This window comes from Oryzias melastigma, linkage group LG24, assembly GCF_002922805.2.
Source record: "Oryzias melastigma strain HK-1 linkage group LG24, ASM292280v2, whole genome shotgun sequence".
NCBI classification, from domain to species: Eukaryota; Metazoa; Chordata; class Actinopteri; order Beloniformes; family Adrianichthyidae; genus Oryzias; species Oryzias melastigma.
In genome coordinates, this window is record NC_050535.1 from 18,566,921 (window position 1) to 18,582,378 (window position 15,458).

General features: G+C 38.7%; 1 protein-coding gene across 4 annotated transcripts in view; it reads left to right on the plus strand.

Annotated features, from left to right (window-relative positions):
- Positions 1–15,458, plus strand: part of LOC112158098 (dystrobrevin beta) — a 45,657-nt gene that overhangs the window by 2,956 nt on the left and 27,243 nt on the right. For 3 of the 4 annotated variants that reach the window (XM_036210378.1, XM_024291292.2, XM_024291294.2), the window contains exon 2: positions 7,763–7,814. The gene's annotated coding sequence lies outside the window, so the exon portion shown is untranslated. Of the gene's footprint in view, positions 1–4,317; positions 4,469–7,762; positions 7,815–15,458 lie in introns of those variants that run through there. The other variant, XM_024291293.2, reaches the window with a different exon arrangement.

The following is a 15,458-nucleotide window of genomic DNA, read 5'->3' on the forward strand; positions in this document are numbered from 1 at the left end:
AAAAAAAAAAAAAAAAAAAAAGAGGAATCCTCATTCACAAACATCGTTCAACAAAAATGCGTTGTTCTCCGTGACTATCGGGAAAAAATGCCGCCTTGGCAATGAGGCACAGATGACTGCTTTGAAGCACACTGTGCAAAAGTCAATAACGCTGCTAGTTTGATTTCGAAGCTGTGTTTTATTGAATTTACTGTTAGAGCAAAAGCTGCAGTGGAACATTCATGGAAGGAAACCTCATCATATTGAATGAAAGTGACAGACTGGCTGAGCTCTGTGGTGTCGAGTCATAGTTTGTATACGATTCAGACCCAGGATTCTCATTGTGGTTTGTTGGAATGTAAACACAATGACATTTTAGATTACACTTTACAGATAATTCCCATTCAGTTGCTGTTGATGCTTATCAAAGACATAGTATGACTATTTGGCATAAAAGTGTATATTATTTGTTGCACAAAAAAAGACAAAAGTTATTCATTATGATTGTGTTCAAGCTAAAAAAAGAAATGGGTATATATTTTCCTAAAAATATGTGTTCTTCTATATAATGTGAGTTATTAGAGAAGAGTTTTACCAATTATCGCAATATTATTGATATTAGTACTGATATTATTTTTTTCAAATTAGTCGACTAATCGGGTCATCGGCAAACTGGATGTAAAGCACACATCTTAACCATCATTAGCTTTAAACTAACTAAAAACTACATATGTAGCGTTACCTGCGATAATACTAGTGTGAATGCTGTAAGCTGAATTTGGCCGCTGATGATGCTAGTGCTGATAGCTGAAGATGCTGAAATTGATAGCTAAACTCGCTGAAGTTAAAACCCAGATAAAATATCAGTTAAATTCCCAATTAGCCTAAAAAACAAAAAAAAGCCAAAGTTTTCCAAAATGGCTAGCATGCAGCTGAAACATTAGCTAAACTTCAAAATAGCCTAAAAAAGCCTAAATTAGCCAAATAACAAGCGAAACTCTAAATTAGCCTAAAAAACTGAAAAAATCCTAAATTAACCAAAATAGCTAGCATGTAGCTGAAATATAATGTCATTATAACTTTGAACTTTACTACACTCTGACTCCATATAATATAAATTAACGATTAATTAGTCGTCGATGAGTCGACTAATCGTGGCGGCCCTAATCCGTTTTGAGGCATGTATGGCGTATCTCACGGCATCGTGAAGTACCCAGTGATTCTCATTTCTGATCCATTAGATAAATAAGCTCAAAATTCAAGAAAAAATCTTGATGAAAGTTTTGCTGGAAGAATTGAAGATATCATGACGTTTTCAAACTCAAAAACAAAAACCAGAACCCTCTGACAGAACTCACATATTTCAACAATTGTTCCTTAAAAAGAAAACAAAGAGAAACTTATGGTTTTGGTGTAAACGAATAAGCAGGGTCAACTACTTTTTTGTCTGGATACAGATTATGTATTTAGTCTGCGGGCGATTTGTTGATACTTCAAACAGGGTGAAATGACAGAGGAAACACGACTTAGTCGGCCCACTTTTCCCAGAACATAATAAGCAGGTATACCTCCTTTGTAGCGCCTCGTTCTCGGCTTCTGTCAAATGTCTCGTTTCAGTGTGTGCATATGGAAGGACTTAGGATGATTTACGGCGGGGCTGAACAGTGCTACTATCTTCACTGTGGGTGGGGAGATAATAGCTAAACGGATGAAGCCTGTGATTAGCCTGGTTTATATCATTTCCCAGCCATTCAATCATGGTCTATTCATGAAAGAACAGTTTGATTGCTTTGACTTAGTCCTCTTGAATCGCTGAAATAGGCATTTTGTTCAATAATGTTGGAGTAAATATGTACAGCAGCTTGTTTTGAATTCCTGTAAAGGTAAGTCTGAGGTCATTGTGTTCTACAGATTTGCTTATTGATCGTCCATCCACGTTGTTGACTGAATTTACCGAAATTCCGTACAAACATATCCAGGTTTTTTTTCCTTCTGAAGTTAGAAATGATGCTCCTAACTCTGAGTTTCAGGTTGTTTGTTTCTAGCTCCTTAAACATGAACATTGATGCGACTTTCACTTGTTTTCTTCTATTGCACACTCATCCTGTTGATTTCCCTATCTTGCTCTCTCACACTTCCTTCCGGCAGCTTTAAAGCGGCACGCGGTTTACTTTCTTTTGAGACGACACACAAAAAAAAAACAAAAAAAAAAACACATCTGTTTTTTTCAAATGTTCAACTTTGTGAACCTGCAGGACGATAACATGAAAAGCATCTTCAGGCCTGGAGGTCCTGACTGGAACAATGCCGGGTCTTTGTTTGTGTGGGCATGTTGCTTCAAATACAGGGTAGACGATAAAGTTTAATCTTTAGTAAATTTAAAAACATCTAACGCAGCCCAACAGATAAAGAAGCTTCAGACTGTTGGTGAACGCAGAACAATCACTGAAACTGTTTTAAAGCTAAAACATTGTAGACATTTTAATACAATTTTGGAATTTTTATATAGTTATTTTTCAAAAGACACTGACTGTCATTTTCACTCATCTTCAGTTAAGTAGATTTACAAAAGATGCTTTATTTGATTTCTTTTCGTTTTGCATCGATTCAGAAATGGGTAATCTCTTTAATCGGTTGCTCTTTTTTGTTGAAGTCATTCATAAGATAGTGCTAAAGACCAAACAAAGTAGACATACCTGTGAACACGTTAGTAAAATAGTTTTTTCCTTTTAAACCAACAGTCTCAAACTCGTGGCCCGCGGGCCATTTGCGGCCCCAAGTCGATATTTTCCACCTTAATATGAAAATTCAATGTCTACTAATCAATATCTTCTGCATATCCGTGCTTCTTTGATGACAGTTTTGTGATGTTTGAATTTGCCTTATGCTTAAAACTTTGCATTTGTTCTTGTCGTTGGATCTGGTCATCAGAAAAGTCCTTAGCAACAGTTGCTAGCGTCTTTAGCTCCTGCCGTTTCACAGGACATGGAGAAGATATTGCTTATTTGTTCATAGTCATCAATAAATGTTCAATAAACTTGTTCAGTAGACATAGACGACAAACCAAAGATATAGACAGTGGACAAAAAAAAAAAACAACAACATAATTTTGACACAAATGGAACCCCATACAGCCCAGACTGTGCCTTCAGTGTCCCCAGGGGAAAGGAGTTTGAGATACCCGTTTTAAAGTCTCTCCAGTTATCTTTTGATCTATTTTCAAAGTGTTCCCAATGGTCTTTTAATGAAGATTTTACTGTTTTTAGCCAAAATTTAATGAAAACCTGACGCTTTCTAGGACGTAGTTTCTGCAGAGCGGCAGGAGTTCATCAGAAATTCACCTTTAAGTAGACAGTTTATTTTCCATCATTTGTTTACACTCTCTACCGCTACCTTACAGTTCCTAAAAACCTCAGGTGAACATTAGAGGTACAACAAAAATGTTGAGTAATATCAGAGCTATCCAGTTTACATCCCGATTCCAGTTCAGACATGGAAAACAAAGACGTTCATGGATCTATTTGTCTGGAAGTGGATGCATCAGAATGGAGCGGGCCGCCGATTGTATTTCTTACTTAATAACTACAAGCTTTTTCAAACAGCACATTTTTCGTTTGCTCCTCCTGTTCATGTCTTTACATTTTGAAGAAACATTTTTTAAAAATGAAAAATTTAGTTAAAGATTTGAACAAAGTGAGTTTTCAGTGCGTGGGAGACAGAAATACTCTCAAATCCTTGGAAAAAATTGACCTGTATGTTTGAGCTTTAATCCATATGAGAATATAACCTTCTAGCAAAATTTTAAACTCAAACAAGGGCAAAATTGTGATATTTCTTCTTTACAAAACAAATATAGATCAGTGAAACAAGCACATTGCATGACTCAGTTGTCCTTTTTGCTCACATCTCAATCGGTCTTGTAGAAACCTCAGTCATTGTACATTTTTGCCACAAAAATGGTCTTTTACAATCCTCACTGTGATTTAAAAAGGCTCCAGAGACCCAAACCGTCTTTAATCCCCAAACTGCAAGTCCACAAACATCCCATAATCTCAACTTCCCATAAATGAAGAAAATTGCTTTCAGAGGAATTTGTGAGTCCGGACAAAGGGTGTTGGGAGGCATGTGTGTTACAGTACAGGGGTTGTGTAAGTGGTGCTCTCGGTCCTTTCAGTAATGTTAGAATGTTTCAGTACTTTGACTTAAAGTAGCACTGGTCCCGTCACTGCTGGCTGTGAGAACAAGGGACAGCTGCGAGGGGTAATTTGGTCATGCGGCATGCATGTTATGTGTGTGCCATGGGGGGTAAACAACCTCTTTAGGAGTCCTCCTCATGTCTGCTTGACACCAGTTTCTTTTCCTGTTGCGTCTTCCGTCAAACTCTGCAGTTGTTGGATTATTCTTCAGGAACAGCAGTGCTCGGCCTGGTGTGGAGGATTTTTTGGGGGGATTTAGACCTTCAGACCTCTGGTTAACGATAAGGCAGCAGGTACTGCAGAACAGGTGCATGTTTGGGTCTTCTGGAACACTCTTTTAGGCTGTAGATGATATTCTCAGATGCCTTTAAAAGCATGTTTTCGAGTCATTTGTTTCTTCTCTTCTGAAAAGTTGAAGCGCTGGTCAAGTCAAATCAAAACCACGTTAGCCTACTTCATCATGCCAAGGACAAGATTAAAAGAGAGAATTGAAAAAAATGGTTTACTAGATTGAATAAGTTCTGAAAGCAAGCCACTAAATGGTGAAGTATTCATAAGAGTAGCCTAATTTACACATACTTTTGACGAACGGGTGATGCTGTTGTGCAGTGTCTTTAAACCACAATCTAGCTCGTTTTGCCTCCTCTTCCTTCCTTTTTACCCCTTTTTTCTTGTTCCCTATATAAGTCTATGAGAATGGCTTGTTGTTAGCTGGTACCGCTAACCAAAGCTGAAGAGGAGCGAGCACTGACGTCATTGTGCTGCGACCAGGGTCCGCCCCTTGGAGCTGCTAAGTCGAACTGATTTATGAGACACTTTTTGTGCGGCGAGATGTGAAAATGAAAAGCAGTCTTCATTGGCTTAGTCACTTTAATTATGTCAGAATGAGCGGTGATGATGTTGAAAATGAAAACGCAGTTTGGAGAATTACTTTTTCATTTTATTTAAGATACCAGTACTGCAGTTACAGTGTGAAAATTAAAAAGCATTTCAGTTAATCTATTTTATTTTTCTAATCTGATATTATTAATTGAATTTTGGTACAAATTTACTAGAGAACTTTTAGAAAATGACATGTTTAATGCCCTTTTCTTTATAATTATAATTATGTCACAGAATGAGGGGTGTTGATGTTGAAAATAAAAAAACGCAGTTTGGAGGATTGCTTTTTCATTTTATTTAAGATACCAGTAATGCAGTTACATTGTGAAAATGAAAAAGCATTTCTGTTTATGTATTAAAATGTTCAAATTTTATATTTCTAGTTGATTTTTGGTACAAGTATACTAGAAACTCTTTTAAAAATGAAATGTTAAATACCATTTTCTTTATCATTTTAATTATGTGACAGAATGAGCGTTGTTGAAGAAGAAAAAAAAAGCCTTTTGGAGAATTCTTTTCTCATTTCATGTTAGAGACAAGTAATGCAGTTACATCGTGAAAATGAAAAAGCATTTCGAGTATTGACTTCTATTTTGAATTATGAGTCATAAACACTTCCATAGTTATAGTGTGAGGGCCACAGTGTGTCCCCCATACAGGTTTGTCAATTTTTCTGCCAGTTTTAGTCTCACCTATGAGACTAACCTATGAGACTAAAACTTCACACCACTGTAGATGAAATTTCTGTAAATGCTCATACATGTGCTTTTCTGGCTTCTGCTTTCAAAGCTTGAGTTTACGTGTAGTTACACACATTTTAAGAGAATTTTCACGATTTATGTAGGAAACGCGAGACCATTGAATTAGACTTATACCCAGTCGAACATCAATGTGGAAGTGACGTATGAATGTGGTCCCCTTTAATTCATGGAAGGGGACAACCGTTTGAAATTTGATCATAAAGGAGAAATTAATAATTGTCATAGAATTGTGACACCAAGTTTTTCATATATTGGAATAGAGCTGTGAAAAAAAGCAACGTTTTCAACGTCTTCAGGATTTCACACCAAACCTCTTTCAGCTGTTGGTGGTGGACATGCGTTAGTAAAAAGTGGAAGAAGAATGTGAAGCCCTTCTCTGCTAGTTGAGTGTGAACACCGTTGTCTGATGTGTTCGTAGTCTAATGCCTGATTCACACTGGACGCGGAACCGCCACGAAGGGGCGTGGAACGGAGGCCTCTTCCATTCAGCGCCCTTGTTAACCTTTGGTTTGTCAATTCTGGCAGGAAGTTACATTAAGATACATTAGAAAATCTGTTTTTTATCAGTTTATTTTCAAAATATAACCAATTACCGATCATGTTTTTGTATCTAACTAGACTGCAGAGATGAAAATAAGCATACAATCACAACACACACAGACACACACACACTTCTCTGTGTATCTCAACAACAGAAAAATAAAAGAAGTGTAGACCTACTAACTACACGTTTCTTCTTAGCAGAAACATGGGGTCATATTTTTAGGTTATTAACTTACACATGATGGCAAAAACAAAAAAAAAAACTGGCAGAAGCGCCTGTCGACCATCGTGTGCGTCTGCTGCAGTGTCCAGTGTGAATGTATGCTAAACTAAAACCAAAAACATCTATAAATGTCTTTTATTTATGTAAAACAAAATTAATAGTTTTAAATTCATCAAACAAGTTTCTGTCAGTAAAAAAAAATTAAATTATGGAGGAAATGACTTCGGCTGCACGGTGGCGCAGTGGTTAGCGCTCTCGCCTCACAGCGAGAAGGCCCCGGTTCGATTCCCGGCTGGGACCTTTCTGTGTGGAGTTTGCATGTTCTCCCCGTGCATGCGTGGGTTTTCACCGGGGACTCCGGCTTCCTCCCACCGTCCAAAAACATGCTTCATGCTTCTTAATTGGTGACTCTAAATTCCCCCTAGGTGTGAATGTGAGAGTGAATGGGTGTGTGATTGAGGCCCTGCGACAGACTGGCGACCTGTCCAGGGTGTACCCCGCCTTCGCCCTTCAGTAGCCGGGTTAGGCTCTGGCACCCCCGCGACCCCGAAAGGGACAAAGCGGTCAGGAAGATGGATGGATGGATGGAAATGACTTCGGCAAATCTTAAGCTTGAGATCTATTAAAGAAATCATATTTTCAGTGTAAAAGAACTCAGTGTTGCATTCCTTGTAGATCTTGACAGATGAGCTGTATGCTTTAAATTTTCCATTTTTGTCTGTAAATCACTTTGAACTGTAGAGCTTTTTTTTTAGACATAAATAAACTGATGCGGCGGTAACTCAGCCCCTCCCACAGCCAGCTATAGCGACCCCTACAAAGAGTTTTCCTATTTTAATTCATTTAAATGTTATAATATTATTTTTTAATGAAAACATCATGTTTTCCAAGTCTGTGTGCAGATTTATCAGAAGTTTATTACTACTTACATATTCTTTAGATTATTAGTAGAGCCCAAACGTCTTCAGGGTGTTGTTTTTGTCTGCAGAAAAGTGTAAAGGCTTTTAGGTACCACTCCTGATTGATCGACTACAGTTACATGTTTTTAAGTTATTTTCTTCCTTCACATGTTTTTCAGAAGGTTCTTCGTCTAATTTAACTCTCCCCATCGATTGGGCTGATGTTTGATGTGGTCTAGATGCTTTTTTAACATGTTTTCTGTTTTGTCTCTTCATCAGAGATCCTGCATCGAGGCCCCTCTGGTCTGTGTGACCCCCCTGACACAGAGAGGTACGACCACACACATTTTCTATCTTCAGGCCTGCTTATATTTTTGTCATTCATAATGAAACACTGCAGGGGTGCCACCCACACAGACTCAGTACAAAGACTGTTGGTTGAACTGCACACACTCCTCTTCCTCAAATCCTACTGTACCTGCTGTCATTTGAAACCTTTTTTTTTTTTAATAGTTTCTTTCCATGCTTTATTCTTTTTTTGTGTTTACTTGTGGCTGTGGTGCAGAGGTAGAGCGGTCAACCTCTGATCAGAAGGTTGCAGGTTTGATTCCCACCTTGCCTGGAAATGTGTCCCATAGGGCAAAACTCTGAACCCCGTAGAGTTCCTGGTGTTCTGGTAAAAAGCTGACATCAACTTTGATTAGTTGGTAGTTTATGGACCTGTGTGCTCAAATAGGTTTCCCCTCCAGCGGTTGTCATGGTTACAGTTTGCTGAGCTATAACATCCTGTTTTTGGGCTGTTCCTGTTTTGGTTATTTCCTCTGTTGTGTGAAGTTACATTTTCCTCACCCTTTAACCACTCTGACAGTTGTAGTCATCCAAAAGTGGCTTTTGTTTAATCGCCTCAATTTATTTTTCTAGAAACTTGAAATTTTAACATTTAGTAAACTATTAGCATTAAATCCAGTGTGTTAAACCCTCCTGTATCCTCGCTTTGGGTTACTTTATATAAGCCTTTTAAAAAAGGTTTGGGCTTCAAGACATCTGTTTGATAGACTTCCCTGTTGTTGTAACCACTCTGATGATATTCCTTATTGTTGGTGAAAAGTCTGATATGTGTGATTGATTGACCAAAATCCAGGAGAAAAATAAGTTGTTTAGGAGAGTGGAAGAGTAGAAACATGTTTCTTACATTTGACAACATTTCTAAAGGAATTATCAGGGTTTCAAAAACGCTATTTTTGTCTAGCAGCATTTTTATACCTACAAGATAATCCATCAAACACAAATGTTCAGGACAGCTGTGGTGCAGAGGTAGACCGGTCAATCTCTGATTGGAGGATCTAAAGTTTGGTTCCCGCCTTTGTGTTGAAGTGTCCTTGGGCAAGACACTGAACCCCAAAATACCCCCTGAGGTTTTAGGTTGGTGCCAGTGTCCGGCAGCGGAGCCGTCATCCCTGTGTGAATGTCTGGGTGAATGAGACTGTGTACGGTGGAAAAGGACTAAATAAATACTTGACATTTACTGTTTTACCATTAAACTGTTGTGTTAAGTTTTATTTATGTATCCGTTGTTACGAAAAAGTCAAGTCTCTCAGCATGGAGAAATCGTTGACATTTTTTTATCAGACAAAATGTTGGGAAGTTACATTATTGAGAAGTACTGTAATGCTCTCACGTCACTTCCTGTTTTGGTCAATGGGACTACATCATTTATCATTTACCTTTACCTATCAGTACAAAAATAGACAAATATTCACGTTTTCAAAGCCATTAGACAGAGATGAAATGATACGTTGTGGAATGGAAATGACATACTATTTGCAGATAGAGATAGTAACAAAGACAGTTATGACCCTTACATTAAAGGAAAAGGTACATTGGAAAAAAACATGGAGGAACTTCTCACAAGCATTAGACTAAGTCGGTCAGTGATATGATTGGTAGAAAGAGATAGAAAGGCTTTAAAAAAGAACAAAATTAGCTTTTCAGTCTCACACTTGACTTGGAATTCAAGTCATTTTAACCCAGTGCCTGGACTGTTTGCAAGAAAGACTTTAACCCTTTGTCATTAATGTCCCACCCTCTGATAAAAATCATGTTTTTGAGTTTTTAACATGTATTTGTGGCATTTTTCTTATGAAAGAGAACAACTGTAATAAGAAATTTTGTTTTTCTGGATTTCTGAGTATTTCTCATTTTAAATCACTGTCAATTGCAGACAGACTGTTTGAAATAATGAACCTAAACCCTCATCTGTTCCTAGTGTCTAGTTCAGGTTCTGGAGAAGAGAAGATGGTATCTTCACATTGACTGCAGTCAAATGAGCCGCCGTTCACATTTCTGTGGTCAAATCAGCATCACTGGATTTTTGGTGTGAGTTTCATCCAATACTTACGGTAGCAGGACTGAGAACGCTGGAAAATCTCCACCAGACTCCACGGAGCTTCTTGATGTGACCACGGAAATGTGAACGGCGGCTCATTTGACCGCAGTTGGAAAGGATTGTAAATCAATGAAAGAGCATTTTGATGTTAGCTTTGATTATTTTATCAAGAACTCTGAGAAACCAATGATTGAATGTATTGATCACAGTCAATAAACATTGGAGAGTTAGCTCAAAGAGTCTTTGGTGAACTGGAAGGAGAAAGAATCAGGATTTTGGAGGAAGTTCTGTCCATGAAGATCTTCACTTCCTCGTCCAGCTGACATCCGGATCAGAACCATACGGCTGGACATTACCCAGATTGATGGATGTTTTTATGTAGCAGCAGTGAAGATTTATGCTAGAGAGACACAGAGCATCATAATCAGATGGGGGGGGATCAGGGGCGGGGTTCCAAAAGCCACGCCCCCTCGGAGGAGATTCAGGAAACAGAGGCTTCAGATCAATATAAAAAAAATTATTTTTAAGACATTTAGGTTGCGGGATTACGGTAAAAAACTTTATTATCAGAATTAAAACACTACTGGGAATGTTTTTTTTTAATTAAAAAAATTGTCATAGGGGAACTTTAATGAAAGAATCACACATGAACATGATCGTGTTTATGGGAGGGTTATTAGTTGTCTTTCACTTTTTTAGCAACAAAATACTAAACCACATCCATTACATACCAGTCTGGCTTCTTTTTTATCTTTCATGTACTTTTTATGTTTTATTGCTCAAAAACAAAACAAACAAACAAAAAAGAAAAACACACCAAAGACGATAAATGGTTGTTTAGTTGTTACAACATCCAACTGATATCAAGAGAAGATATATGATGATACAAAATTCAAAATAAGCTTATATTTTTGCACAAAACTGAACACTGTAGGAAGTTGGTTTCAACTTCTAGTGTAACAACTGAGCTGTTTCCAACTCCCTGACATAGCTGGAGGTAACTGTGGCTAGTGTAATTATATCCGTAGTGATTTAAAGCTTTCTGGGTTAAAATAGAATGCACAACTCATAGTCCAAATGCTCAGCCATGTCAGCTTCACTCGCACAGACAGACAGACAGACAGACGCTTATTGCACTAAGGCTAGGCTGGAAATAACTCACTCACCAGTGGGGTAATTCATGAGACTAATGAAGCTGTTAGAACTCTTATTTTGTTTTTGGAGACAAATTCTGAACAAACCACCTAAACTTTTACCTATTTTCTAATAATTTCCAATGGTCTTTTAATTATGATGATGCCATTGTTTGCCAAAATAAAAAAAAAATTGTTGTTTTCCAGGACATAGTTTCTGCAGAGCGGCAGTGAAATTCACCTCTGAATTGTGGGCAGGCCTGTTAGAGTGGAGTGAGTCTGCACTCATTTCCTATCATCCCTTTGTTTACACTCTCTACATCTAGCTTACAGCCCCACACAACCTCGAGATCACATGAGTTGTACAACAAAAATGACAAGCAGTATCAGAGCTATCCAGTTTTAATCCGTTATACTCAGAAACTCGGTTTAGATCTTAGTATTTCTATAAAATTAGGGAAAAAGTATTCAGTCAGCCACCAATTGTGCAAGTTCTCCCTCTTAAAAAGATGAGAGAGGTCTTTAATTTTTATCATTGGTATACCTTAACTATGGGAGATAAAATGAGAAAAAAAAAATCCAGAAAATCACATTACCTGATTTTTAAAGTATTTATTTGGTAGAAAACAAGTATTTGGTCAATAATAAAAGTTAATTTCAGTACTTTGTTATATACTCTTTGTTGGTAATGACTGTAATGAAACATTTTCTATAAGTCTTTACAAGGTTTTCAAAAACTATTACTGGTATTTTGGTCCATTCCTCCATGTAGATCTCCTCTAGAGCAGTGATGTTTTGGTCCATTCCTCCACACAGATCTCCTCTAGAGCAGTGATGTTTTGGTCCATTCCTCCATCAGATCTCCTCTAGAGCAGTGATGTTTTGGTCCATTCCTCCATCAGATCTCCTCTAGAACAGTGATGTTTCGGTCCATTCCTCCATGCAGATCTCCTCTAGAGCAGTGATGTTTTGGGACTGTCGCTGAGCAACACAGACTTTCAACCCCTTCCAAAGATTTTCTAAGATCTGGAGACAGCTAGGCCACTCCAGGATTTTGAAATATTTCGTATGAAGCCACTCCTTCGTTACCCGGGCAGTGTGTTTGGGATCATGCTGAAACCCAGCCATGTTTCAGCTGATAGGAGGTTTTACTCATACATGGCCACATTCATTCTTTTTTTAACAGTCGTCCTGGTCCCTTTGCTGAAAAACAGCCCCAAAGCATGATGCTTCCACCTCCATGCCTTACAGTAGCAAGAGCTGCTGGTTTCCCTCTAACAGCTTCAGCACTAGTGGTATACTCTCCTAGCTAAAACATAACTTAGCTTTCAGCTAGCTAAATTTTGTCCTAAAAAACAAGATGTGTCATCTCTGAAGTCACTTTAATGTACATTCTTACTATCTGGGCCTCAAAGTGAAACTAAAAATACAGAGATAAAATCAGTGATTGGCTGTCGTTTTAAATATTAATATCAAACTCATGAATGAAGTATTTTTAGCTTTCTTGAATTACACCTGACAGTCTGCCAAACTGAACAGATTTAACAGCGCAGCTTTTAAGAAATCTAATTTCTTACCTTCTAAGTCTGATTTAAATCACTGAAAAACAAAGCATGACATCTCAAAACTCATTGAAACTGACCAATCAGATGCCTTAGTAAAAGCATGTGGTGCCCACTGGACCCCACCTCGAACAATTGATTGACAGCTTCTCCGAGCTGCTTTCAGTGGAAGGGGTGTGGACTTCCAACAAGGTTAGTATTGATTGGCGACAGCAGTTGCCATAGAAACATTGACTTAGACCGACTCTGACCAATCATTGTTGACTGGTTCCAACATGGCGGCATCCGTATTGTGTAAAAATGGTGAATAAGTGGAGCTGGAACTAAGGCATTTCCTATGGGTGAGGTCAGACCTGCTCTGTCCAGTTCTCATATACTGTGCTCAAGCAGGCTAACATGGAAAACATGCAGGACAGTGAGCCCTGAGGACCGGGGTTGGGAAACACTGCCTCAGAGTTTTCTGACATGCCAAGACACTGCCCTGTATTGTGCGCCTGACGGAAAAGAAACCTTTCCAGCTTAGCCAAGACAGTGATATCCTGTGTGTTTGTTCCCCATAACAAGCTAGCCAAACCAGGAGTCAGGTCAGACCAGAGACTTTTAACTGAGGCTCGGGCTGAAGGGTTACAGTCTTTATCTGAGCCACACAAAATACAACTGACTTGATTTAGCACATTTCCCGTAAAACAATGTATTTGTCATACACCTGCAGTTTGTTTAATGGTACTAACATGCTCTGCTAGGCTTACGGGTTATTATATTGACCATTTGCTCTTGCTTAACAACAAAGAGGGATAATTACACACAATCTTTGAGTTCTTATAAAACGAAAACAGCTCATTTAAAAAGAATTTTTCTGACGACCAGATCCAACGACAGTAGTAAATGCAAAGTTTGAAGCTCAAACATCACAAAGCAAATACAAAGCTATTATTAAAGAAGTGTAGACATGCAGAAGATATTGCTTAGTAGACATTGAACTTCCATATTAAGGCGGGGGCTGCAATATATCGACTTGGGGGCCGCAAATGGTCTGCGGGTCACCAGTTTGAGGCCCCTGAACTAGACTGTATTTGTTTTGTATGTAGTTGCAGACTTGTGAGGTAGGTGTTCAATTGAAAGCTGCTTTCTTTTGAAACCAACCTCTGGGGGTCATTTGAGGAACTCCGTCATGTGATATTTCCAGGTCTGTGTCAAACTCTAAATGAGGGTTGTCACAATTAGTCACGATTATGTTGACTATTAAAAAAGTCGACAATGAATTTAATAGTTGACACGTTGTTTTATTTTTCTTCTTGATTTCATCTCAAAAGCATGGTGGGAACTGTCTAATGTCTGCCAATAGGCGTGTTTGAGATCCCCAGGCGCTGCGCAGATGGCCTGGATTGCGGTGCATGTTGGTTAGTTTCTTGCACTGACGTAAAATGTGCGCCGTCACGAAGTTTTGCGTGAAAGGGGCGGGTTCAAGGCGCCTTCCTAAGCCAGCGCAGCCAGAAAATAGGTACTGCGCTGGCTGCAGGCCGCCTTGATGACTACAAAACAATGCATTGTGGGAAACGGTGTCAACACAGTTCTTGTAGTTTGGTGTGAAATAACTGGCGCTAAATGAAGGACATCGGTGTATTTTTTTACTTTTTAATCACTGATGAAAAAATAAACAAGATTTCAAATAATCTGTGGTCATATTTGTCATTGTTGCCTCTAAAACCTAACTTTAATTTAATTTTATTTACTTATTTGGGACAGTGCACATGCAATGGATCCCGCGGTTATTTATTTAACTGTTTTACTCTAAAATATGTTAAAAATAATATAAAAGACACAACAGCACAAATCATACTAGGAGGAGTGGCATATTAACTTTCAGCCGAATGTTAAGGACAACCCCCAACTCCTTGATCTCGTACAGTCTCGTCGTTCGCCCTCATCTCAGGCGCCTTTCCCCGCCCCCTCCAGCAGCAGCTTAGTCTCGCCAACGATGCAGGCGAGGCGCCTAGGGATCTCAAACACACCTACTGTCTTTGACGCACATGTAGTGCTAATCCGGGTCAGTAGTGATGTCGCAGGAAGTTCTCGGAAGACTCAGGTACCACAACAACACGCCAACGGAGCTTCAAAGTGAGGGAAACATAGAAAAATGAATAAAAGAAAAAAGTGTCCAATGCAAAGCAGAACTTGTGTTCCATGGCAGCATTACGGGGATGCATGAGCACCTGAAGAGGAAGCACAATGTGACTGAGTATGACAACGTGAAGAGAGATCTTTGTCTAGATACACTCATCTAAGCTAACATTAGCACATACATTAGCTAAATGTTTTCTGTGCATCTCTGTAACCTCTACCCCATTGGAGTGAAACATCTCTGCTGAAGAGAACATCTGCTCTCAGAAAAGATCAAGTGTTTTTGCAAGACATGTAGAAAGGCCAACTTTCCTGCATCGAGCAAGAGCATCGTACACTTTGGAGTTATATGGAGTCAGAGTGTAGTGAATTTGAATATATTTGTGAGCGCTCAGCACCACAAAATGCACTGAAGTTATATTTGATGGCGACCTTTGATTTAAGTTGTTTTAATACCAGAAACAAATGAAGGAAAGACGGATGATTCATTAAAGGTTTACTAGACTTTTGTCTTGATCCAACTATCTGACTAATTAAAAAAATAATCAGTGATTAGTCAACTGTTAAAATAATCGTTTGACGCTGCCCTACTCTAAATGCGTGTAGGACTGGTACAAAATGACCAAAGTAGTACCACAGGGAAGACAGAGACAGGTGCCTAAACCTTCTTCTTTATGTCTTAACCATGTTCTGTTGATGTCAGATGAAGCATATCTTTGGTAAAGCCCTATGTCTGCTTTTCCCAGTGGAACATGTCCAAAACACATCCACTT